The following is a 26,436-nucleotide window of genomic DNA, read 5'->3' on the forward strand; positions in this document are numbered from 1 at the left end:
TCACGAGGCAGAGAAAATCCCTGACCCCGCCGGGAATCGAACCCGGGAACCCGGGCGTGGGAAGCGAGAACGCTACCGCACGACCACGAGATGCGGGCTGTTGGTAGCTGTTCTTGATTAGAATTCTGGAATATTTACTTGGTCTTCTATGGTGAAGGAATTTCGGAAGGTCGTGTTTAGTAACTCTGCTTAAACAGCACTGTCATCGATACTATTTCCATTACTAACGCGCAGAGAAAGCATTGATTGTGTCTTGCCGCACACCAGAATTCTTTGGATTTTCTGCCAGGTTCCGAGACATGATTTCGTTGTGGAAACTATAAGCATCTCTCATTGAAGTCCGCGATAAGTTTTGAGTGTCTGTAAAACCCCGCCAATCTTGGGGATCAACAGAATACATGTGTATACGTGCATGTGTGGTGGTGATACATCCACAATTTGTTACATTTACGGTGTTGTGTGCGAAACATTGATAATTGTAAGCAAGATATGTTAACCTCACATGCATCTTCGTTTATTACTTTAGAAGATTCTAACCCTCTGTGTGTGTTTATCATGACGTGGTTTCGAGATCTTCACCCTCACTGTAACTTCAAGGTAATGTATTGAAATACTGTTTTATTTTATTTCTAGATCTGGAATTCTTGAAATGCCACGTCGATGTAGTGTGTTCGGCTGTCGGTCGAATTATGATTCCGATACCGAGAGAACGACTACATATTCTTTGCCATCTGACAAGAGTCGACGTGCACTGTGGCTTCGAAATATCCCAACAGACTTAACCAAACTAAAACAGCCAACTATTTGTGTAAAACACTTCGATGAGTCATATGTAATTCGAATGGACATAATTATGGACAGAGGACAACTGAAAGAATTTCCCAGAATAATCCCAAAACTCAACGAAAATGCTGTGCCAACTATTGTTCCCAACACTCCCTCATACTGTTCTACATCAATTACAAAAGTGAGACATCTTGCTGATGTGGAAGACGGTAATCTTCAAAAAGCTATTCAGGATAATATTGAGTCAAAAAACTTACACCTCCAACAAAATTCACTTTCGTGTCTCAAAGACATTTCTGTGTTTCTAAAAGGCCAGAAATTTGCAGCAAGAAGTAGTCTGTGGTTAGAGATGATGGAAAATTGCATATCTGTCTTTTGGGATTAGACAGGGGAATACCTTGTGTTACTGCATTCATCACTGTTAATAGTGATTTGAGCTCTAGTGAAGGAATTCATTTTGCAATTAATGCATCCATCAATGATGTGAAGAAAATAGCTTCCAGAAACGTTTTAGAAAATGTAATGTCAATGGTTGAGAAAGGGGAAATTTTGCCTAGTGTTACAGATAAACTAAACTGTGCTGTCAATTACGTGCAGACTATCCCAAATTATGATGAAAATCCACAATTGAAATTTATTGTAGAACAACTCCATGTACCACAAATCTCAAAAAACAACAGACACTATGGCAACAACACTATGATAGTGGCATGCTGCTTGTGTGTACATTCTGTCAGTGCATACAACGCCTTGAAGAAATGTGGTTCAAATGGCTCTGAGCACTATGGGACTTAACATCTATGGTCATCAGTCCCCTAGAACTTAGAACTACTTAAACCTAACTAACCTAAGGACATCACATAACACCCAGTCATCACGAGGCAGAGAAAATCGAAGAAATGTGATTTAATGGTTTTACTCCACCCACGAACCCTGCAGAAACTAATTTGAAATTACCAGTTAGTCACTTCATCAGTTCAAACGAGTCCTTATTTGGGAAACAGGGTAAAATATTAAAAAAGAAACATGAGTTGTTAGTGTCTCTGTTTTTAGATGAGATTTACGTGCAACCACAGCTTTCATTTACATCTGGCCCAATACATGCTAGTAGCTTGGCCCCGTGCCGACGTGAGCCACCAGCTTGAGCTACGTGAACCGTGATTCATCGCTGAACACGATAGGATGTATTTCAACAGCAGTACATGCATTGCAGGCACAGCACCACTCCAAATGCAACCGTTATGGTTGTGGTGTTAATGGCAACTTACACATGAAATGGTAATTCCGCAGTCCGGTTCCCTCTAGTATCTGATCAATGGTGTGGGTTTGTACCGAATGTTGCAGGGAGTCCATTACTCGTTCTCAGATAGCAGCCATAGATGTGACGGGGTTGCAGTGTGCTTGGTGCACAATACGACGATCTTCCCTTGCGATGGTCAGACTTGGTTGACTGGAGCCTTGACAATGAGTGTACCTGCCCTCACGTTCTTATGCTATTCAGCAATAATTATTTACATACCTGCCGACAGGGTACGTGTATGAAGGTATACTGATACCAGACCATGTCTTCTAGGTGCTCCACTTTTTTTGCCAGTTAATGTAAGTGCATTCGTGGCATTTGGGTTCAGTTTTTCATACACAACAGAAAAAGTACTCTAGTTTTTGTGGAGTAAGTGACATGCAGTGATGATAAGTTCAAAAACGGTTCAAATGGCTCTGAGCACGATGGGACTTAACTTCTGAGGTCATCAGTCCCCTAGAACTTAGAACTACTTAAACCTAACTAACCTAAGGACATCACACACATCCATGCCCGAGGCAGGATTCGAACCTGCGACCGTAGCGGTCACGCGGTTCCAAACTGAAGCGCTTAGAACCTCACGGCCACACCGGCCGGCGATGATAAGTATTTATTTATTATGGCTCTCCGGGCTAAACGCAGAACCTACACATTGCATACTTTTTCCATTAGTGATTATCATATTTTTAGCTCCAATATCTGAGACTCTTTGTCGGCAGAGTAGGGGTATTACTGAGTAGTTTTTTTTTAGCAATTGCGTTTGCGAGTTGCTGTCGAAAGCAATTCCCGCTTATGCGTGTGTTGCCACGCCTGCCACCCAGCACTGAAAACAGAACCAACTTGGACCCGGTAAAATTTTCTTCACTTTGACATCAATACTAATCTTTGCCCTAGGCCGAAGTCTCTTCAAAAAGCAGCTAAAAACAGGTGCAACCTTCATTGTGTAGGTGTCGTAGAAAGGAAGCGGGTTACTTGCTCTGGGGGACCCAGCGCGAGGCGGCTTAAAGTAGCGCGGAAACTATGCGTTTGTTATCTAACGAAGCAGGACACAATGGCAGCCAGTGATGGGGCCGACTGGCGCGGTCTCGCGGCTGCTGGAGAGCCGGAATGAAGAAGATGAAGAAGACGTTCTTTGCCTGCTTTCGGTGCAGCAGTTGGCGACGTGCTACGCTGACAGAATCGAGGCGACCGTTCCGCAATCTTTCTCAACCAATTTCACGAAATCTATTCGACAAAACAAAAGATTTTTTACGTTATATGTGACTTTATATGTGAGCGATTTTTTACGTTATATATGGCTTTATATGTGAGCTTCATGGTGAAATGCCCATCATCTCTCTCTAATGCTCATACGTGATATTTGCATTTACATAAGACGATGTGCGAAATTCGAAAAGTTTGCAATGAAAAATATGGGTCGCTACAATTTTGCGTTTGGTGCTTATTACACCATATGTGCTCTGTGTGGAATTCAGCTAAAATATTGAAGATTTCTTTAGATTTGCGAGGGGCTCTCTGTCTGTCTCCAGTCTCGAGAAAATGGAGTTTATGTAGCACATGCACTCCCAGAAGCACGTCCGCGGGAATGAAGTATTCATAACATACCTTATACCTCCTAAATCGTTCGAGACATCGAAACTAAGTGGTATCAGAGAGAGCAACGTATGGAGAATACGGCGGGAGGGATAGGACTTCTCATTTCAACGTTTCCATGTATACAGGGTGGTCCATTGACCGTGACCGGGCCAAATATCTCACGAAATAAGCGTCAAACAAAAAACTACAAAGAACGAAACTCGTCTAGCTTGAAGGAAGAAGTACATCTCCATTCTGCCATGCAGTGAAACATCTTGTAGTAACATCGGTAGAACATTACGTAGGAAATCAGCATACATTGCACCATTTAGATTGCCCTCGATAAAATGGGGGCCAATTATCCTTCCTCTCATAATGCCGCACCATACATTAACCCGCCAAGGTCGCTGATGTTCCACTTGTCGCATCCATCGTGGATTTTCCGTTGCCCAATAGTTCATGTTATTCCGGTTCACGTTACCGCTGTTGGTGAATGACGCTTCGTCGCTAAATAGAACGCGTGCAAAAAATCTGTCATCGTCCCGTAATTTCTCTTATGCCCAGTGACAGAACTGTACACGACGTTCAGAGTCGTCGCCATGCAATTCCTGGTGCATAGAAATGTGGTACGGGTGCAATCGATGTTGGTGTAGCATTCTCAACACCGACGTTTTTGAGATTCCCGATTCTCGCGCAATTTGTCTGCTACAGATGTGCGGATTAGCCGCGACAGGAGCTAAAACACCTACTCGGGCATCATCATTTATTGCAGGTCGTGGTTGACCTTTCACGTGTGGCTGAACATTTCCAGTTTCCTTAAATAACGTAACTAGCCGGCGAACGGGCGGACGCTTGGATAATGTCGTCCAGGATACCGAGCAGCATACATAGCACACGCGCGTTAGGCATTTTGATCACAATAGCCATACGTCAACACGATATCGACCGTTTCCGCAATTGGCAAATGGTCCATTTTAACACGGGTAATGTATCACGAAGCAAATACCGTCCGCACTGGCGGAATGTTACGTGATATCACGTACTTATACGTTTGTGACTATTACAGCGCCATCTATCACAAAGCGAGAAAAGTGGTCCAACTAAAACATTCATATTTCTTTACGTACTACACGAATATGTAATAAAATAGGGGTTCCTATTTTAGAAAAACGCAGTTGATATCCGTTTGACCTATGGCAGCGCCATCTAGCGGGACAACCATAGCGCCATTTGGTTTCCCCCTTCAAACTAGACGAGTTTCGCTCTTTGTAGTTTTTTCGTTTGATGCTTATTTCGTGAGATATTTGGCCCGGTCACTATTAATGGACCACCCTGTATTTTGACTGGTTTTGCGACATGGGGTCGAGCACTGACCTGCTGCAAAATTACCTTTACGTGTCTGTCGCCGTATTGTGGCCGTTTGCGTTTCAGTGCTGGGCTGGAACGCATCAATTGCTTTCGATAATGATGTCCTGTGACTGTCTTCGTCTGTTTCAGTAGCTGCGAAAACGTTCTGTCTTCCACCGCCATGCCTGTGTTCGACATCAAAATCACCGTTCTTAAGGCGTTGAAAACATTCTCTGCACCTTTTTCCACTAATAGTCCCCTCACCTTTGGTCTTATCCAGCGTTTGAAGAGCCACAGCCGCAGATTTCTTCATGTTAAAGCAGAAAATTAAAACTTCCCGCAAATGGCGAGAAATGGGTACATAAGTTGTCGTACTTTATAAAGAATAACCTTATGATGTAATCACAAATCGACTAATATTTTTATGGCATTATGTTTACAGATGCCTAAGCTTGTTGTATTACACCTATGACCAACCACCTGAAATCCAGTTGCTGCTACTGCCGTCTATTGCAAAACAGCAGAAGCAAAGTTGTAGACCTATTACACCCACAATGAAGATTGTGAATTCATGTCCCATCAAGGCGAATCAATTATATAACTGCACAGTGTCTGATCTTTCACACATGTACGAAGGAAAGAGAAGATGCAAATAGTATCAGCTGCATTGGGTCTTTGTGCAGAATCAGCAGCGACGAGTGAAAATGGGTGCTGGACTGGAACTGGGACCTGGAACCTACTGCTCACTAGGCATTTGCATTAACCAGTACACCACTCGTACACAGTGTTTATCGCAAATACGCGGACTAATTCGGCACGCTCCCTGGCTGACTCCCAGTCCTAGCGCTACCTATATGCAGTCCCCCTCCATGTCCTCCACGAAGGTAATCAATTGTCTGAATACAAGGTGTCTGTTGTTTTGGAGATGTACAAAAGAACAGACACCACACATTCATATAACATAATCAAGAATGCTTAGTCGTGTTTCCTCTATAAACTGTGCGAGACCTGCGCAGTGCCCATCAGTCATATTTCATCTGAAAGTGCAGATGAACACAATGTGCACGCTATAGAAGACTTTCATCGAATGTAGTCCTTCAGCAGGTATATGCCGAATTACAACACAATATCCGTGTTCCACACACAAAAATTTAGTGGACTTTTATGTATGCACAACTTCTATTCTCCTTTAGTACCGATTCAACACTGGAAAGGAGTTGAAGGTAGATGACCGAAATTTTTTCTTTGGTTAATTCCAAATCGCTGATTAATTTTCGTTGCTGTTTACTGAAAGAGCAGCTTTCACTCGTAACGTGCCAATAATACTTGTAGCTCACATCGGTGGTCCATCGAAAATCCCTTTATGGTGATACATATTTAAGAAGGCTTCTCTTGGGTGGATATGTGGTGTGGTATGATAAGAGATCAGTAGATTAGGCCTGTTGTGTTGCCACATCGTCTTACACGGTCCTGTCAGCTAGTCTCCCTTGAAAACAAATTTTCCAACATTACTGGCAGAGTTTCCTTTGGCTACGAGGAAGTTCTTCCAGCATGACGGGACCCTTGCTCATTATTGTCGGGTGACACATCATCTGACCTCAACATTCCCTAGGAAGTGAATCGGCAAACTAGTAACGTTTCCTACACTTAGCCTCCAAGATCTCGGGATCTAATCGCTTTAGATTTCTGCCAATGGGAATCGTGGAAAGGCGAAGTCCTAAAAGAAATAACAGACGTAATAGATGAACTGATCGGATTATGAATAGTGATGCCCTCATATAGCAACGCCGAGACGGACTCAGAAGAACTACACGTGCGGTCTCTAAGGAGTTCGAAAGTGCATTGCAGTTCCAGAGGGAATTTATGACAATCAACTTTGAACTTAAATTATTTGCCTTTGCTTAATACCTTCTGTGAGCATTGGTTTGGCTTACATTATAACAGTTGTATTTCTGTAACCAATGAAGATTTGAAACAAGTTACATGGAATGTTTTCATTCGTGTTACTTACATTACCACCTCTAAAATATTTATAATTTTCCTGAAACAGTCTGTTTATCAGCATTATGTCCACATAATGTTTCTTTCCTCGTGCGCAAGCACCGATGCATGAGAACAAAAGCGATTGTGTGTGAAAAATTAGTGAAAAGAATATACTGTACACATGCATGCTCTTGGGTCCAAACACTGCCTCACTGTCCAAGCAATCTGTTATGTATACAGTTTGGTGAGCAGTAAGGGTTTGTTTATTTCATGAAAGGCAACAGATAAAGAAAACACGAAGGTGATTATGGTGAAAACAAAGGTACTATACTGCGAGAAATCACAGCAAAGTTGCAACTTTTACGCTTGGAGTCTTACAGCTTGTACCTCTAGGCAAGATACTGTTACGCATACCGCAGTTATGCAGCGGTAAGACAGGTAATAACTTTTCGTCATCTGGCAACCGGTGACTCATTTACCAGTTTGAGTTACTTATTTCGGACTTAGAAATAAAGAAAAAATCTGCGAAACATTTTAGATTGTTCTTAGTGACTATGTGGAAGTCAGTTGACGTCATTACGTAATTTTTCTTTATGAAAAAGAACACTTACATTATTTCATTCAAAAAAGATTGTAAATTAAAATTCTCGGGTTCGAGAAACTCAGGAATGTCACAGATCCTACAATTCAGATTAACAAAGGTCACGTTTCCCATAGTCCTATTTGTTTTTCTTCATGTCATTCATTTCAATAGCAATGCCTTGTAGTGGAATTTCACCTATTTTCCGGTTGATCAGATGTTAACCCCTTAAATTTTTGCGCCGTTATGCCACTAAAGCATAAATATTAGTCCCCAACTCTCATTTTCGCACATGCACAATTCATAAATTCGTAGCCTACTTAGTCTGTTGTTCCACTCCGACACTTACCATATTTTTTACAGAAATATGAACAGACTTTAAATTTTATTTTTAGCCAACTCCATATTTGGCGCTCGGGCATCGCATCTCAAACTTTCGTTCAAATATCCTTCAGAAAAACGAGTTCCATACGACTTGTCATTGTAATTCTCTATAAATGTCAGCGTGTTTTGTTTGGAATCAACGGACACCATTGCACATAAATCGCCTAACACCATAATCACAACATAGTACGTAACGAAACATACCGGGTATCTGCTACCACTCTGTGCTAAATAGCGCGATAGGCTGCCACCAAATACGGGAAGCTATGCTCTAGGACCCGCATCCTCTATTTCGAACACACAAACCATGTGGGTTTTCGCTGTTGGGAAAGTGAAGGGCACATGCGCAAAACTGAACAGAAAAAAGACATCTTCTAGACGCGTCTTTCATAAATAAAATTCCATTGATATCGCCGCCATCTCTGTGCTATACCAACAACTTTCACATTTCCCTTTTTATATTATGAGATATCATAATTAGGAGTTCAACGGATCATTTTTGATGTTGTTCTCGTAGATGGACATCTCCTATGTCAGTGAACATTTCAATGCTCAGAAGACTTGCAGTAGTACGAAACAAATGAGATCAACTAAAAATTCCGCACCGCCTCCATAGCGTAGCGGTAGCGTTTCCTCCTACCACGCAGGGGGCCCGGGTTCGATTCCCGGCACGGGACTGGGTGTTGTGTCCTTCATCATCATTGACTAGCAAGTCGCCGAAGTGGCGTCAACTAAAAAGGACTTGCAATACAGCATCCGAACTCCCTCCCCCCCCCCCCCTGAGGCCTATCGCCCAACAAAGCCATACTATCATTTCATTTCCATTTCCGCACCGAAATTCACAGTATTCATTTGGAACGTCTACCTTAGCGGTCATCAGTTTCAGCTTCTGTGACATTCCCAACCGTGTGTGAGGGTTATTGTAAAGAGAAAAACGGGCATCGGCGAATTATTTTCATTTGGCAATAAATACGACAAGCGCAGAAGTTTCTTGCATCGCCCTAACGGCAGGATCCTTGGTTAACATGTCTATTTGCGTATAGAGGTTCGCTGTAAACTTGTGGTCTACCATTCACTGTTAGAAGCTCCTTCATTTTTCAACAGCAGTATAGGTTTCTTGGCAGAACTGCACTTTTAGTTAGTGTCTGAGACATCAGAAGACAATGTGCATCTCCAGTTTATTGAGCTGACTGATTTCACTATGCCTTCCGGTAATCCCAAGTGATCACTGTTGACATGAAGTAACGCTTCTGTTTGCGAAGTGCGGAGGCATTGCACAAGCTGAACAGCGGCACTGAGACAAAGATACAGTGTTACAAGTATGAGGATAACTGTGTTGCAACCATACGGCACGATAGCTCATGCAGGCAACTCGTGTGTATGAAAGGATACAGGACTGTGGCAATGACACAGCTGTAATGAGGAACAGTCTCCGCGCGAGACCAAGAGATGGCAGCAGCTGTGGACGAGAGCCGCCGCCAGTACAGGTACGTTAAGAATAAAACCTCCTTGCGCCATAAAGACACGTGGCTTAATCGGCGTGCTGACAAATGTGATGTGATACCTTCGGGCAGCACGAGAAAATTACAGACACCCACACAATTGAGCCGCGGCTTGCGACTGATAAAAACGAACGTTCAAGGGAGATACGCTGCGCACGTAAAAGAAGGAATCCCCTGGAAATAAAATCTTGAAGGAAGAGGTTTGGAGTTGGCACCAGGCACTGAAGGAGAAGATTATTGCGCAAAGCATAGGAAGAGAAAGCTAAGTGAGGTGATACAGGAAGGCAAGGAGGGAGAACGACAGACAACAAATACAAAGTGAATGACCTGCAGGTCGTGCTATGACACATTAGGAACTTAGTTACCGAGGGTACGCTAGCAAAAGGAGGAAATAATATTAGATTTCGTCTATAAATGGGGCATTTGTAAAAAGCGTGCGTTGGTGTTCCTTTTAGGTAATGCTATTACAGTTTCAGAGTCGAAGTGAATCGTAACGTTAAATAATATTTCTCATTCCCAGCGAATAAAAAGATTAAATTGTTTGATGTTGATGATGAAAATGGCAGAGGTGATTAAATAAGGAAAAAGTATGTTATAATTTATTGTAGCAGTGTAAACGTTAGACATTGACAAAGGTCACTCAGAGTACCACTCTTTTCTAGAAAGTCAGCACTGCTGCATTAAAAACTCTGCACTGCGGCAGTGCCTTTCAGTACGGTCTCCAAACGTTTTCTGTTGGCGGTAGCCATTTGCTCATCCATAACCTAGCTAGTAAATATGAAAACGGAAACCGTTAATATTCCAAATAAAGGAGAATTATTAAAAAATACTTGTATTATGCTGTTATGGCTCCGTGCTCCGACGGCACATTCGTTTCACCGGAACGTGCAGAGTGAATGCAAAATTTTTGTCTTATCTCCTCTGTAGGAACCGACATGGGTTTCGAAAACACCGACTCAGCTCGCTCTGTTCGTCCACGAGACCCAGAAAGCAGTAATACAGGCGCCCAGGTAGATGCCGTGCTGCCGGCCGCGGTGGCCGAGCGGTTCTAGGCGCTTCAGTCCGGAACCGCGCGACTGCTACGGTCGCAGGTTCGAATCCTGCCTTGGGCATGGATGTGTGTGATGTCCTTAGGGTAGTTAGGTTTAAGTAGTTCTAAGTTAAGTCCCATAGTGCTCAGAGCCATTTTTTTTAGATGCCATGTTCCTTGGCTTCCGGAAAGTGTTTGATACAGTTCTACACTGCCGCTTACTGAACAAAATACACGGGCACGGAATAGGACAGCTATGTTAGTCTGAAGGGTTTCCAGCAATCAGAACGCACCAAGTCATTCTGAACAGAGAGTAGTCTTCAGACGTAAAAGTAACTTCGGGCGTGCCCAGGTGAATGTTATGAACCATTACTCTTCGCAGTATATACACTGAAGAGCCTAAGAAACTGGTACACCTGCCTAATATCGTGTAGGGCCCCGGCGAGCACGCAGAAGTGCCGTAACACGACGTGCCATGGACACGACTAATGACTGAAGTAGTACTGGAGGAACCTGACACCATAAATCCTGCAGGGCTGTCCATAAATCCGTCAGAGTACGAGGGGTTGCAGATCTCTTCTGAACATCACGTTGCAAGGCATCCCAGATATACTCAGTAATGTCCATGTCTGGGGGGTCTGGTGGCCAGAGGAAGTGTTTAAACTCAGAAGAGTGTTCCTGGAGCCTCTCTGTAGCAATTCTGAACATGTGGGGTGTCGCATTGTCCTGCTGCAATTGCCCAAGTCCGTCGGAAAGCACAGTGGACACGAATGGATGCAGATGATCACACAGGATTCTTACGTACGAGTCACCTATCAATATCGTATCTAGACGTATCAGGGGTCCCATATCACTCCAACTGTACACTCCCCACACCACCACAGAGCCTCCACCAAACTGAAGTTCCCTGCTCACATGTGGGGTCCATGGATTCATGAGATTGTCTCCATACCCGTACATATCCACCAGCTAGATACAATTTGAAACGAGACTCGTCTGACCAGGCAACATGTTTGCAGTCATCAACAGTCCAATGTCGGTGTTGACGAGCCCAGGCAGGGCGTAAAGCTTTGTGTCGTGCAGTCATCAAGGGCACCCGTGTGGGCCTTCGGCTCTGAAAGCCCATATCAATGATGTTTCGTTGAATGGTTCGCACGCTGACACTTGCTGATGGCACAGCACTGAATTCTGCAGCAATTTGCGGAAGGGTTGCACTTGTGTCACGTTGAACGATTCTCTTCAGTTGTCGTTGGTCCCGTTCTTGCAGGATCTTTTTCCGGCCGCGGCGATGTCGGAGATTTGATGTTTCACCGGATTCCTGATATTCACAGTACACTTGTGAAATGGTCGTAAGGGAAAATCCCCACTTCATCGCTACCTCGGAGATGCTGGGTCCCATCGCTCGTGCGCTGACTGTAACACCACGTTCAAACTCACTTCAGTCTTGATAATCTGCCATTGTAGCAGCAGTAGCCGATCTAACAATTGCGCCAGACACTTGTGTTATATAGGCATTGCCGACCGCAGCGCCGTTTTCTGCCTGTTTCCATATCTCTGTATTTGAATACGCATGCCTACACCAGTTTCTTTGGCGCATCGGTGTTTATATGACGTAGCAGATAACGTCGGAAGTTCCATCAGACTTTCCCAGATGCCGCCGCTGCAGGCCTATACAGAGAAGTCATGAGCTTGAAAATTGTAACGAAGCGCTGGAAGACCTGCAGAGGATCAGCGCTTGGTGCAGGGAGTGGCGATCGACCCTTAACAAAAGAAATGTTACATATTGTGAATGCATATGGTAGATAGAAAGATCCCTTATTGAATAATTACGCAACAGCAGGACAATCACTGGAAGCAGTTGCTCCCATATAATATCTAAGTGTGCCCTGCGTTCCGAGCGATGTGAAGTGGAAAGACCACATAAAATTAATCGAGAGTAAGGCAGATGTCAGATCCACTGGAAGAACCGTCAGGATTTGCACATCAACAAAGAAGTAACTTAAAAAATTCGTGCCGCGTAGTCTAGGACGCCGTATCATGGTTCGCGTGGCTCCCCCCGTCGGATGTTTGAATCCTCCCTCGAGCACGAGTGTGTGTGTTGTCCTTAGCGTAAGTTAGTTTAAGTTAAATTAAGTAGTGCGTAAGCCTAGGACTGATGACCTGAGCAGTTTGGTCCCACAGGAATTATCACAGATTTCGAATTACAAAACTCGTTCGAACATCACTTGAATATTGCTCGTTAGTATGGGGTCCATACTAGATTGGAAAGATCGAGGAAATAGAGAAGATCCAAAGAAGAGCAGCACGTTTCCTCACACGTTCATTTAGGAAGAACGGAAGGATCATGGAGGCGCTCAGCCAGCTCCAGCGGCAGACGCTGTAAGGGAGTCGTTCTGCATCATGGTATTATTCATTGTTACAGTTCCGAGAACGGAAGTTCCTTCAATATATTGCTTCCTTCTAGGTACATCTCGCATCAAGACAAAATTAGAGAGATTCACGCCTGCACGGAGGCTTACCAGCAATCGTTCTTCCCACGAACCATACAAAGCTGGAACAGGAAAAGGGAAAAGGTACCCTCCGCTTGCAGAGTAGAGATGTAGATGCAGACACGAAAGATTCATAACACAACACGGAAAATATATCAACAAGTATTGCTGGTGGCAATGGGAACAAGAACACTACCTGTGTGGCAAATTCTCACAGACCTCTATGTAGTAATTTTGAAGTGGCTTGTGGTCTCAATACTAGGGAAGACTGCTAACCTGTTATTAAGAGACCAGTTGATAAATGGTAAGGGGGTCACAGACACCTTACAAAAGTTCTGTATTTTCTGAACGGTATGTTGCATGTAGGTCCTCTGTAGCGTAGAATCCAAGATTTCAACATCGAGAATCCTGCGCAACTTAGAGTGAACCGAAAACCCGCAAAATTTTGGCATTTCTTCAGTTTCTGAAGTGGAAACGTCTATTTGCTCGTCATTCGAACTTTCTTATATGACAAAATACAGTTAGATTTGGATTGCTAGTAACTACGAGACTTCTTTGTCTTTCTTCTTTTGCTTGTGTCTTTTTCCCGCAGTGACGCAGGGTCGGCATGGTTAATCGCATTTGGCAAGGTTAATTTAAGGAGTGTCCGGATGACCTTCCTGCCGCCACCCTGTACCCCCCGGGACGTAATTAGTGTACCCCAACTGTCTGCGTCAAGTGTAATCCATGGAATAGTGCGAATGTGTTCAGATGTCTGCGAGCTGTGTGACTGAGGCGGGACGTGGGGACCAGCCTGGTATTCACCTAGTGGGATGTGGAAAACAGCCTAAAAACCACAGCCACGCTGGCTGGCGCACTGGCCTCCGTCGTTAACCCGCCAGGGGGATTCGATTCGGGGCCGGCGCGCCTACCCGACTCCAGGAAGCAGTGCATTAGCGCTCTCGGCTAACCTGGCGGGCACTAATAACTACGAGACTCGATGCGTAAACAGTGGTTGAGCCCACAACGGCTATACTCCGTTCAGCATAAGAATAGACCTGATGTAAACAAACACAAAGGCATTGACTGATCAACAACCTTAGCTCTCGTACATTGGCGTTATTTCCGCTCTTGGAAGTAGGTCCAAGTTATGTATTAGATATTTTATTATTATGTCAATGTAAACGAAACTTTTAGACGTTCTGATGTATTAACCATCATCAACGTTTTTTTTTTTTAAATATACTTTAGCTACGTAACTTTTATTTCAAAAATCCTATTCAGTCACAGTCGCTGTAAGCGCTACTTGTGCTCTGGTTGTCTCACTGTTCGTATGTGTCGCGACAATGGATGACGCTGCTTCCTGCCTCGTAGCGAAACGCGCGCGCGGAACGGCGTTAATGTAGAAACAAGTTGTTCTTAATGATTTTCACAACATTACAGAAACAAATGACCTTTGATGTTTGTTGAGAAACATGATGTAATAAAAATAAGATGCGCAAATTCAATCGTAATATGGCGTAATCGGTGGCGTCGTTGTTTTGTAATCGCGCGGGCTGGTGGGCGGTTTTTCAGAACCCGTTTAAGTTACCAACACACAGTGAAACACGATGGTGATGCAACTTAGGCAACGGTCCAACTTCGGTAACTCTCTCCTACTAATCGGGAAGGATTGTCATCTCCGGCTACACAAACGACAGTGCCGAGACAACCACGAAACTGATCGCAGTATGACTATCGTGGACATTGCTCGCTCTGCGCATCTCAGCAGGCAATAATTATTCCATCGAGGAGATGGTTCAAATGGCTCTGAGCACTATGGGACTTAACATGTGAGGTCTTCAGTCCCCCAGACTTAGGACTACTTAAACCTAACTAAGCTAAGGACATCACACACATCGATGCCCGAGGCAGGATTCGAACCTGCGACCGTAGCAGCAGCGCGGTTCCCGACTGAAGCGCCTAGAACTGCTCGGCCACAACGGCCGGCCATCGAGGAGATCTTCTGCAGTATCGGAAATTGTATTCATGCTTGGTTGCGCGATCACTGTCACATACGCACAAAGGCAACGCCATGAAGAACAAGAGATGTAGAGAATTATGCAACGGCATTATTCTCCTACCCGATAATGTAGCAACCTTGACGGAGCTCACTACAAGAGCTTCGATACAACGTTTTCGATATGGGGCTTTGGAAGCATCCACCATACGGTCCAAATTTTTTTGTTCCATTTGAATACCTTAATCATTTAAATTCGAAATTTATCAGTATCTGGTAATTAACTCATACTTAACCATCATTTTTTTAAAAGAAAATGCACGTCTTCTGGTTTCTAATTACTTGTCGCACACAGATTGTGGTTTTCATTGCAAATACACTTTATTAATTATCGATACATTATAAAATTTTGTTACAGATTTTGAAGTTAAGAAAACATTATACAATTTTTTTGGAGAAAAATGAAAAATCAAATACTCTTTGAATATGCCCACTGTTTATAGGGCAGATGTGGTCTCACACGAGCCAGAGTGATAAGCTTCGTAGAAAAAACGGAAAACGACTTTCACTCGTCGAGCACACTGAACAAATGCTGCATTTTTAGAGTTGTCACCGAACCACTGCTGTCTGAATCCAACAGAACTGATCTGGAGCCAAGTTACGGGATTTGTCGAGAAATGACAAGATATTTTACTACCAAACTTACTGGAACTGATGCACGAGGCTTTGTGACACGCCACTGCCGAACGATGGCGAAATGCAGAACAGCACGTCATAAAAGAGGAGGAGGAGGAAATGTGGATTTTTTGGTGGCTTGGGATTCCGTTGACGATCGCCTCGTTATCAGCGTAGCAGTACTGAAATATACCGCTTTCCTCTGAGTCAGATATGGAAGAAGTTCAGAGATTACCAGACGACTGACTGTAACACCTTCAGTGGCTTCAATATTTACCTACATGGTGAAATCCCAGCATTGCGCTTTTAAGCCGCACATAGCTCATGCACAAAAATTTTCCTTGTTAAAGTCAGGAATTTTCATCACTCTCATTTTTAATTACAGTACTATGTTAGCCAAGATCGAGAGAATGTTTTCCTTCAGATCATCTAAGAAGCGCATCGCCTGCGTTTTACCATTATTTCCTTCTGTTCAAAAATTAAATGACATTCAAGCTTATATTGTTCTCTGCTCGTTCCTTTTTGCGTCTTTACCACAACTTTTCACATCACTGCATGTTGTTGGACCAGGTGGCTGACCAGTGCTTTCCAAGTTAAATGCGCCGGTAAAGCTGTTGACCCGATTATAGCTGAGTCGATGTATGCGTAACGCACATCATAAAACGTATCCTGGTTATCGTACTCGAGACAGATTGGCTTCTGCTCCACGTGAAACAAAATCCATTGTGTTTCCAGCAAACTCGGAAGAATACATAATGTAATGTGTACATGAGGTTTATTCTCATGATGAACGAAGTATAGATCATGTCTGTAAGTGTTTGTCGCGCAGTGTTAGCTATGCCTCTGACGTCATTGTACTGTTGTAATACCTGTTCATTTTACAATTGCCGACGCCAGAAAGCGGAACTCGGATTTCTTTACATACTGACGGGCCCGAAAGTGTTCGACAGTACGGGAATGACGCACGTAGCTCGGCGTTGTACAGTCACGTTATTGCCATGGTGCGTTACTACTGCTGTGTGTTCTTAGCGTCAGCTGAAATGGACAGTGATCGCGCAAATATACGTTATCGAAGAGTACGCTCAGACGGAAAAGCCTTGATTAATAGCGTAGTTCAGTTCTATCGAGAAGAAAAACGGAAAGGTTTACTAATACCGTCAGAAAGAGCTGTGGAGAGAGCAGCAGCCGCAGTAGGAAAGAGTGTAACGATAGTGCGTAATGTTGTGAACGATGTTAAGAAAACCAGACGGAGTGGTCAGAAAACTGACACCAAGGAAGAAGAGACTGAGGAAGAAAACAAAGTGTCTCGACGACTTTGAAATATGTTTACTAGAAAGACAATTCTTGGAATATTACGATGTTAAAAGAGAAATACCCACTCCTCGAAAACTTTAAAGTTGGGCGAAGGAGGATACATACATTAATTTCACGGGAAAACGAACCACTTTCTGGAAAATTTTGAATGATTTAGAGTTTCGTTTTTAAAAACTGTAAAAATAGACGAACACTTTTGGTTGAGAGGGAGGACACCGTAGCGTGACGCGCGCGCTTTCTTAGAACTTCGAGAGAAAACGATAAATGTGCGAAGAAACCCGTCGTGTACACTGATGAAACGTGGGTGCATACACACTGTACTGTCAGTATATGTTGGCAGCATAGTGACCTACCAGATGTGCCGAAAAATGTAAGTTCTGGACAAAGAGCAGCGGTGGTTCATGCGGGAGGAGTAAGGGGGTTCACTGAGGGGTCAGGGCTCGTCTGTGATTCGAGATCAGCAATGAAAGATTATCACAACAAAATGACCAGCAAAAACTATATAAAGTGGTTGTAGGTGGAAGTATTGAGGTATTAGACAATGCACCCTACCATCAGCCCCGGATCTACGACATTCAGAACTGGGGCAAAAAATTGATGGTGGTTCCCCCCCCCCCCCCCTGTGCCCCCCCCCCCCCCCCCCCCACATCGGGCCTTTGAGATAGGACGTTAAAAATTTGAAAAAATCGATTTTTCAAAAATATGTTCATTTTGTTGCGTATATCTTTCTGAAGATCTCCATATATAAGATATATATATTCGAGGAAATGTAAGACATGTTATTTGTCAAAGAGCAGTGCCATGCCTCTTCACGCAGCATTTTTCTATTGCACGTCACTGTATTTTTCTCTGTGGAATTCAAACATGTGTATTTCGTAACGGAAGCCATCAAACCTATATTCAGGAGATTGGAAATTAAAATGTCCTTTGCTGCCTCTCCTGCTCCCAGTCGGCTGGTTTGACACCCTTGACACCTTAAAGAAAAATCCCACAAATAATACTGAATGGGATTATTTGTGACCGGGAGAATAAGAACTCTTCACAAAAACTGCATTCTTTATTGCCTATTAGCGAATAACTTCTTTTGTGCGACATAAAATTAAATATAGGAAACATGAAACCAGTAAAGACAAGAGACAAGCTAGACAGTACACATTCCTTCAATCCTTAGGTCTCAGCATTTTTTTCTCTCTAATCTTGCAACAGCTTTACACAGCTTGCTTTCCTTTCTGTTAAAGAATCTGTTACCTCATCAAAGTTCGCCAAACGTTTTTCTACATGAAAAATCAAAATTTCGTTGTATAACACTGAAAAAGCTGTTAATACGAATAGTAGCCAAGACTCGTGTGGTTTCTCGATTTGATTACGTCTATTTTGTTATTGTCTGCTATATAAAACGAGATAAGCCTAATATTGCAGCAACACGCGCCAAATAACCGAAACTGTTTTAGCGAAAATGGTCATTTTTATCGACCTCATTCACATGAAGGGCGGGCGGGATAAAAGGGATGTATGTCCACCTTTAAAAGATTTTAAGGAGAGCAAAAACAATGATTTGAAACCAAATAACTATTGTCTTTCATAATTTATTTTTAATTTTTCTTAGTTATTTAGTAGTTTTAAACATATAAATTTACAATTTGTAGTAAAAAGTACAGTAAAAAAAGGCTATTAGGTATTTTTTCCTCCATAAATAGTCTGAAGTACAAGCTTTTGAGGGAAAAAGGTGATTAGTCCATAGGACTTATCCCATTTATTTCAATAAGAGAAACTATTTACAAAATAATAATACTTCAAACGACGTTTATTTTTTATTTTTTTCACATAGTATTACAGTTAAATCAACTTTCAACTGTTACAAGTTAAGTAGTTATACAAACTACGATCAGACAGTGTTGTCTTCCTGCTTAATTGTGTTGAAGGTTTTCAAAGAAGATCCTAGCTTTAGGTTCACAGAATTTGGCCAAACTCTGTAGGTCTTTATATTTTGCTGCACTTATCGGAATGGGCCCAAAATAAAATGACAAGTGATTAGGAATCAATTTTTTTCTTTAATGAAATTTATAAAAGGGTCCAATGAAAATAACTTACCATCATAAGAGAGGCGTGGTAGAATGAATTCTTCATTTTGTGATGGCCGATTGTTCCTTTTCACAATGACTGCTTTTTCCCACGCTCCGTTGTACGTGGTCTGGTAAATAATGTCTTCAGTGCTGTTGTCGGTCCTTACCTCTTCGTATTGGCCGAATTGGAAAATTCCTCTTAGCGTAGAGTGGAGTTAGGTGTTCTGTCCATTTCCGAAAAATGTTTTGCCCAACAATCTGATCACTGTTTTGTTCATTTTCTGTTATAAGTTGAACTACAAAGGGTGAAGGTTTTCACCAAGCTGTTTCAAAGTGTTCCTTCCAAGCTTCAGGTGTCTCAAGCCAAGCTTTTGGGTTTATTGAAGCCATTTGTCTGTCACAGTCTAAATAACTGTGGCCACGGTCTGGATAAGTGAGAGTAATTTTGGTAAAGCGCATCTCATGGTGGACCACATAATGCATAAAACGTAATATGGTGAAATTATTATTTTGGCCGCCACATGCGTCACAAAAGAAGTGTATTTCCTTGACTTCTAGTGGAAGGTGATTATAAAAGAAGTCGTGTAGAAGAGAGCACACGTCATTGCTTCCTCGTTTTCCCACAGTCTCAGTGTATAAGTAGAAATAACTTTGACCTGATGATAAAACTGTGATATTGAAAACATGCAAAGACAGCTGTCGTTTATAATAGACATCATTAGTCGATACATTTGGGATTGGTAAGTTTCTGCCATAATCAAAGCAAATGGCTTCTTTTTCTACAGGAGTCCGACAATCACAACCTGCTGCACTTTTTCTATTGTAAAAAGTTTGAGCCTTTCTTTTATGAAGTGTGTTTGATGTTAATCGACGTAATTCATTTTCTATTTCTTTTCTTTTGTCCATATTTGTGCAGTTCTTTTATTCAGTCTCCAAACCTTTAACTTTCGAATTAAATTCGTCACTAGTAGAACAAGTGCCTATTCGTGGATAACCAAAACTGACATTGAATTCTGTTAAAAAGATTTTTCTATAATAGTGATAGGACACCTTCACTCCTTGGTTTTGTTCCTTAAACAATTCAAACATTCTTTTTACATTCAAATATTGTTGCAGGTAAGTTCGTTTGGAATATTTCAAACCATAATGATTGTTCCTGGAAGGAAATGATTTAATGTGGTTTCTGATTAAATTTTCAACATCATCCTTAATCTTGTGAGGCCTAACATCGTGCTTTCCTTGTTTGCTTTTTGCACAAAATCCAGTAGCTGCCAGACCAGTGCAAACACGTTCTACTCGTTTTTCGCTATTCCATGAAAAGAACAAAAAGCCTTTTTGCAAACGTCATACTCTGCTGCCTGGCTCTCATCATTTTCACCACGGACTCTGTATTTAAAAGTGGCCGAATTAGTTCTAGCCTCTGCTGCTGGTTTCCGATTACGTCGACGCTGTACAGGAAGAAGCCGCTAATGTACGTGTCTTGCTCGTCTTTGCTTTCCATGAGATCAAACTGTTAACGTATCGAACGTTTTACTAAGTTTGGTACCACTTCAAAACATCGAAGTCGACATTCACAATTTTGGCCAAGAACATGAGTCATTAGATTGATTTTTTTCCTTACATCTGACATTCTGCCACTCACTTTTCTTTTTTTCGTCCCTGAACTTCTTAGAAACTCATCTGCATCATTCTCCATTGTTTTTGAATCCATTGTTTGTGAATCCTATAGACTTGTCAACTGTTTTAGCACTGAACTGTGATGCACTAAAAACAAACTAAGAGCCACAAACTTTGCGCATTAAACTCCACTTGCCCGAGTTCAGCAGCACGAACGACAATGAACACACACTATTGTACACTAATTATTATCGGAGCTTCTTATTCACTCGCGTCTTGTTGTGAGACTGAGGACAATATTGTGAACCAATCGAGAAACAAGTCTAGACGTGCCTATGACTCATGGTTCACGGCGCAATAAGCGCTGAGACTGATCCCAGTCTTCACGCAGTTCCCATGAATCTTTGGACTGAACCCTTTTATTACTCAAACAGAACGGACTGATCTCCTTTATACCCGAATAGAGTATTCTTGTTTTTTTTTAATTTTAGAAGGACCGGTGCCATTTATCCCGCAACCAACAACACCATTCGAAAGCCATTGGTTCAATGTCTTGTTGGCCATAAAAACATCCGTTTAGAGAATTAATGGACTTATCCCTTTTATCCCGCCAGCCCTTCACATAAATAACATGTTGTTGTTGTGGTCCTCAGTCCTGAGACTGGTTTGATGCAGCTCTCCATGCTACTCTATCCTGTGCAAGCTTCTTCATCTCCCAGTACTTACTGCAACCTACATCCTTCTGAATCTGCTTAATATATTCATCTCTTGGTCTCCCTATACGATTTTTACCCTCCACGCTGCCCTCCAATGCTAAATTTGTGATCCCTGCTACACCACGAAGATAACACGACATAATATAATTCACGAAGTACCATTATCATGAGATCGAAAAGTAGTAGTACGAATTTTTTTTATGAACTTGGAATCGTCATATTCTTTCATATAATTTGTGTGATGTCCCCATTTCTTCTCCTTCCTCATTTTTACAAACAGTTTTGTCATCACTAATTCTGTAACTATTCATGCCATTCTCAGGACATTCTCCGGTTAACTTTACTAACCCCTGCCAGACTCACCGGTTCAGATATCCCGCATTTATTTTCCGTTTAGGCGTCATCATGTGTCCGTACAACACGTTTTCCGCGCTATTCTGAGAATTCCCGGCTGATAACTGGGGAATGTAGAACTGTACGTTACTAGCGTAGCGATCAGGCAAAAATTTTCTGTCAAAATTTCGTTTTCTTGGTTACACCGAGAAGACAATATTATTTCTTACCCGTTATTGCTGTTAGTCGTTTATTTCCACTCTGGTAGTCCGAATCTATGGATTTCGCTAATGACTGTAATAACGCTTATCATTCGCACAGCCAGTCAACCACATAAACAAATAGCGAATGGCATTCACCCTTTCGGGTTTATTCGGCTCAACTGGTATAGCCTTGTCCTATTTTGTCGGCGTGTTGGTCTTTTGTTTCTAGATGTGACAGGGATTCCCCTGGTAAAGGCATCAGGTGCATTGTGCACGCATTCAAAAATCAGCTTACGATTCGTCCAGAAATCAACTTAGAAAGTGTTCAAAAATGTTCAAAAGCCAATAGCGATGTGTTTCAAAATCATATGAATAATCGATAGGCCAACGTGCGCTGGATGCTAGGCGCTTTGCGAAACAAGGTTTTTTCCTTCAAGAATATGAAATTGGCGCCCCCTCAAACTGCCGCCCAGGGCAGATACAAAATTCCGTTCGGTGCGGATTGAACACGTAACGAGTTCTTGGAAGTTGTGAAACGTTACAAACCCGAACCGTTATATACAGCAGACAGAATACTAAAAGAATCCGAGAAAGGACTTACAGTGTTACGCCTTCCACCCTACAACTGAGATCTGAACCCTATCGAACGTAACTGGAATTTAATGAAACAGGACGTTTCATCGAACAATGTCAGCAACGTTACCCCTTTCCCAACTTAACCAAATGACTACCGCTGCAACAAAGAGCATTACGGAAGACGACTGGAAGAAGGCGTGTGATAAAGTGCGAGCTGTTGTGGATGAATACTGGCACAGAGATGTACTGATGGACGAAGCAATTTCCAACTTAAATCAGACAGTGACAGTGAAATTTCGTCGCGTGGTTCTGAGGATATATCGGACAAGGCAGATTCAGACTAGACGGAGACAGGTGAAGGCATATCAACAACAGCTCTACCGAGTCAGCAGATGAGGCAGAATTGTGCGCAGAAGAGCTAGGTGTTCAGCCCTCACATATGGATTAAAGGTTGTTGAAAACATTGTATTAACTTTTTGTTCTTGTCTTTCTTTTTTAATTTGGAATCCTTGTGTACGTGATTTTAATTATTTTTATTTATCCATCATAATATTTAAACGCTTGAAAATGTTGATGTATTGATTAAATAACAAAAGTGCAATGCGGTCGAAAATGTAATTTTCGCCGGCCTGAGTGGCCGAGCGGTTCTAGGCGCTTCAGTCCGGAACCGCGCTGCCGCTACGGTCGCAGGTTCGAATCCTGCCTGGGGCATGGATGTGTGTGATGTCCTTAGGTTTAAGTAGTTCTAAGTGTAGGGGACTGCTGACCTCAGATGTTAAGTCCCATAGTGCTTAGAGCCATTTGAACCATTTTGTAATTTTCGCTACAAGATTTAATAATATAATGATCAAAGTTATTTCGATAAATATTTGAAAATTAAAAAAAAAGAGAAAGAAAATGTTACAGTACCTTTCAAGATTTGAACCCACAACCCCTTGCTAAATTATCAGACGTATTGTCCGTTTCACCACTTCAGATTTCAGAAAATGGTTCAAATGGCTCTGAGCACTATGGGACTTAACATCTGAGGTCATCAGTCCCGTAGAACTTAGAACTACTTAAACCTAACCAACCCAAGGACATCACACACATCCATGCCCGAGGCACGATTCGAACCTGCGACCATAGCGCTCGCACGGTTCCAGACTGGAGCGCCTAGAACAGCTCGGCCACAGCGGCCGGCTCAGATGTCAGTATGGGGTCTTTATTTTAATGGTATAGATTCTCTAGCGAAATTCCGAAACCTTTTTTTTTCGTCCATTACTTTCAGACGAGGGCCCGCTAGGGTGGAATGGTTCAAGTGGCTCTGAGCACTATGGGACTTAACTTCTGTGGTCATCGGTCCCCTAGAACTTAGAACTACTTAAACCTAACCAACCTAAGGACATCACACACATCCATGCCCGAGGCAGGATTCGAACCTGCGACCGTAGCAGTCCCGCGGTTCCGGACTGCGCGCCTAGAACCACTAGACCAGCTAGGGTGGATCGCTCCATACTCTGATAACTGGGACCCTAACCTGTATGTGGTTTCGAATGTGAACCCCCCCACCCCCCTACCGTGGAGACCTCTCTCTGTTATTAGTTATTAGATCGTACACCAAAATTTCTATTCTTTCTCATTTCTTATGCTTTCCTGTAGAATAATAAATTAACAGCAATTGTATTTTTATCTGCTACACGCCTAACTCAAGTTATTAGATCCACAAACAACAGTTTTATATTAATTTCGCACGATTCTCTGTAGAAGAATGTGTTTATAGCAAACGTATTGCGCTTTCGCTTCAGTTGGTTGGTTGGTTGGTTGGTTGTTTTGGGGAAGGAGACCAGACAGCGTGGTCATCGGTCTCATCGGATTAGGGAAGGAAGTCGGCCGTGCCCTTTCAGAGGAACCATCCCGGTATTTGCCTGGAATGGTTTAGGGAAATCACGGAAAACCTAAATCAGGATGGCCGGACGCGGGATTGAACCGTCGCCCTCCCGAATGCGACTCCAGTATCGAACCACTGCGCCACCTCGCTCGGTTTCGCTTCAGTTATTAGATCGTTACCCAAAAGTTTTTTTTTCATTTCCTACGTTTTCCTGTGTAAGAATACATTAAAAGCGAATGTATCATTGTCTCCTAAACGCACCCACTGCTGCATTCTTCGAGCGTAAAACAATAGTTTTATGTTAGTATTGTTCATTTCGGTTGTTTTTCTGTACAAGAATGTGTTAACACAATTTACACTGCTGGCCATTAAAATTGCCACACCACGAAGATACGTGCTACAGACGCGAATTTTAACCGACAGGAAGAAGATGCTGTGATATGCAAATGATTAGCTTTTCAGAGCATTCACACAAGGTTGGTGCCGGTGGCGAACCTACAACGTGCTGACATGAGGAAAGTTTCCAACCGATTTCTCATACACAAACAGCAGTTGACCGGCGTTGCCTGGTGAAACGTTGTTGTGATGCCTCGTGTAAGAAGGAGAAATGCGTACCATCACATTTCCGACTTTGATAAAGGTCGGATTGTAGCCTATCGCGATTGCGGTTTATCGTATCGCGACATTACTGCTCGTGGTGGTCGAGATCCAATGACTGTTAGCAGAATATGGAATCGGTGGGTTCAGGAGGGTAATACGGAACGCCGTGCTGGATCCCAACTGCCTCGTATCACTAGCAGTCGAGATGACAGGCATCTTATCCGCATGGCTGTAACGGACCGTGCAGCCACGTCTCGATCCCTGAGTCAACACATGGGGACGTTTGCAAGAGAACAACCATCTGCACGAACAGTTCGACGACGTTTGCAGCAGCATGGACTATCAGCTCGGAGACCATGGCTGCGGTTACCCTTGAGGCTGTGTCACAGACAGGAGCGCCTGCGATGGTGTACTCAACGACGAACCTGTGTGCACGAATGGCAAAACGTCATTTTTTTCGGATGAATCCAGGTTCTGTTTACGCCATCATGATGGTCGCAACCGTGTTTGGCGACATCGCGGTGAACGCACATTGGAAGCGTGTATTCGTCATCGCCATACTGGCGTATCACCCGGCGTGATGGTATGGGGTGCCATTGGTTACACGTCTCGGTCACCTCTTGTTCGCATTGACGGCACTTTGAACAGTGGACGTTACATTTCAGATGTGTTGCGACCTGTGGCTCTACCCTTCATTCGATCCCTGCGAAACCCCTACATTTCAGCAGGATAATACACGACCGCATGTTGCCGGTCCTGTACGGGCCTTTCTGGATACAGTAAATGTTCGACTGGTGCCCTGGCCAGCACATTCTCCAGGTCTCTCACCAATTGAATACGTCTGGTCAATGGTGGCCCTCACAATACGCCAGTCACTACTCTTGATGAACTGTGGTATCGTGTTGAAGCTGCATGGGCAGCTGTACCTGTACACGCCATCCAAGCTCTGCTTGACTCAATGCCCAGGCGTATCATGGCCGTTATTACGGCCAAAGGTGGTTGTTCTGGGTACTGATTTCTCAGGATCTATGCACCCAACTTGCGTGAAAATGTACTCACATGTCAGTTCTAGTATAATATATTTGTCCAATGACTACCCGTTTATCATCTGCATTTCTTCTTGGTGCAGCAATTTTAATGGCCAGTTGTTTTATCCGCTGCATGTATACCTTGTATACTTCGCGAACCGTGTTACATTTTCATTGAGAGCAGCCATACCGTTCGTGCGTCACCCGAAACAACCAATAGCAGCACAGGTCAACAGTTTGCACCGCTCTCAGCAAAAACGGCAGTTGCAAACTAAAAGGGGAAAAGGTGCATGCTCGTGCTTGTTACGAATATTTATCCACAGCTCAAAGTCAGCGTTGTGTGCAATGTGCACTCCGATACGAGAGGTGGATCTTGGTATGCGCAGAAGTTCAATAATTGATGGTGTACATGAAATTGCCAGGAATACGACAAAACCAGCCTCATTCAAATAGATTAATATTATAGCAGTTCCTGAAGGCGCTCTAA

Source organism: Schistocerca americana, chromosome 4 (genome assembly GCF_021461395.2).
Source record: "Schistocerca americana isolate TAMUIC-IGC-003095 chromosome 4, iqSchAmer2.1, whole genome shotgun sequence".
Lineage (NCBI taxonomy): Eukaryota > Metazoa > Arthropoda > Insecta > Orthoptera > Acrididae > Schistocerca > Schistocerca americana.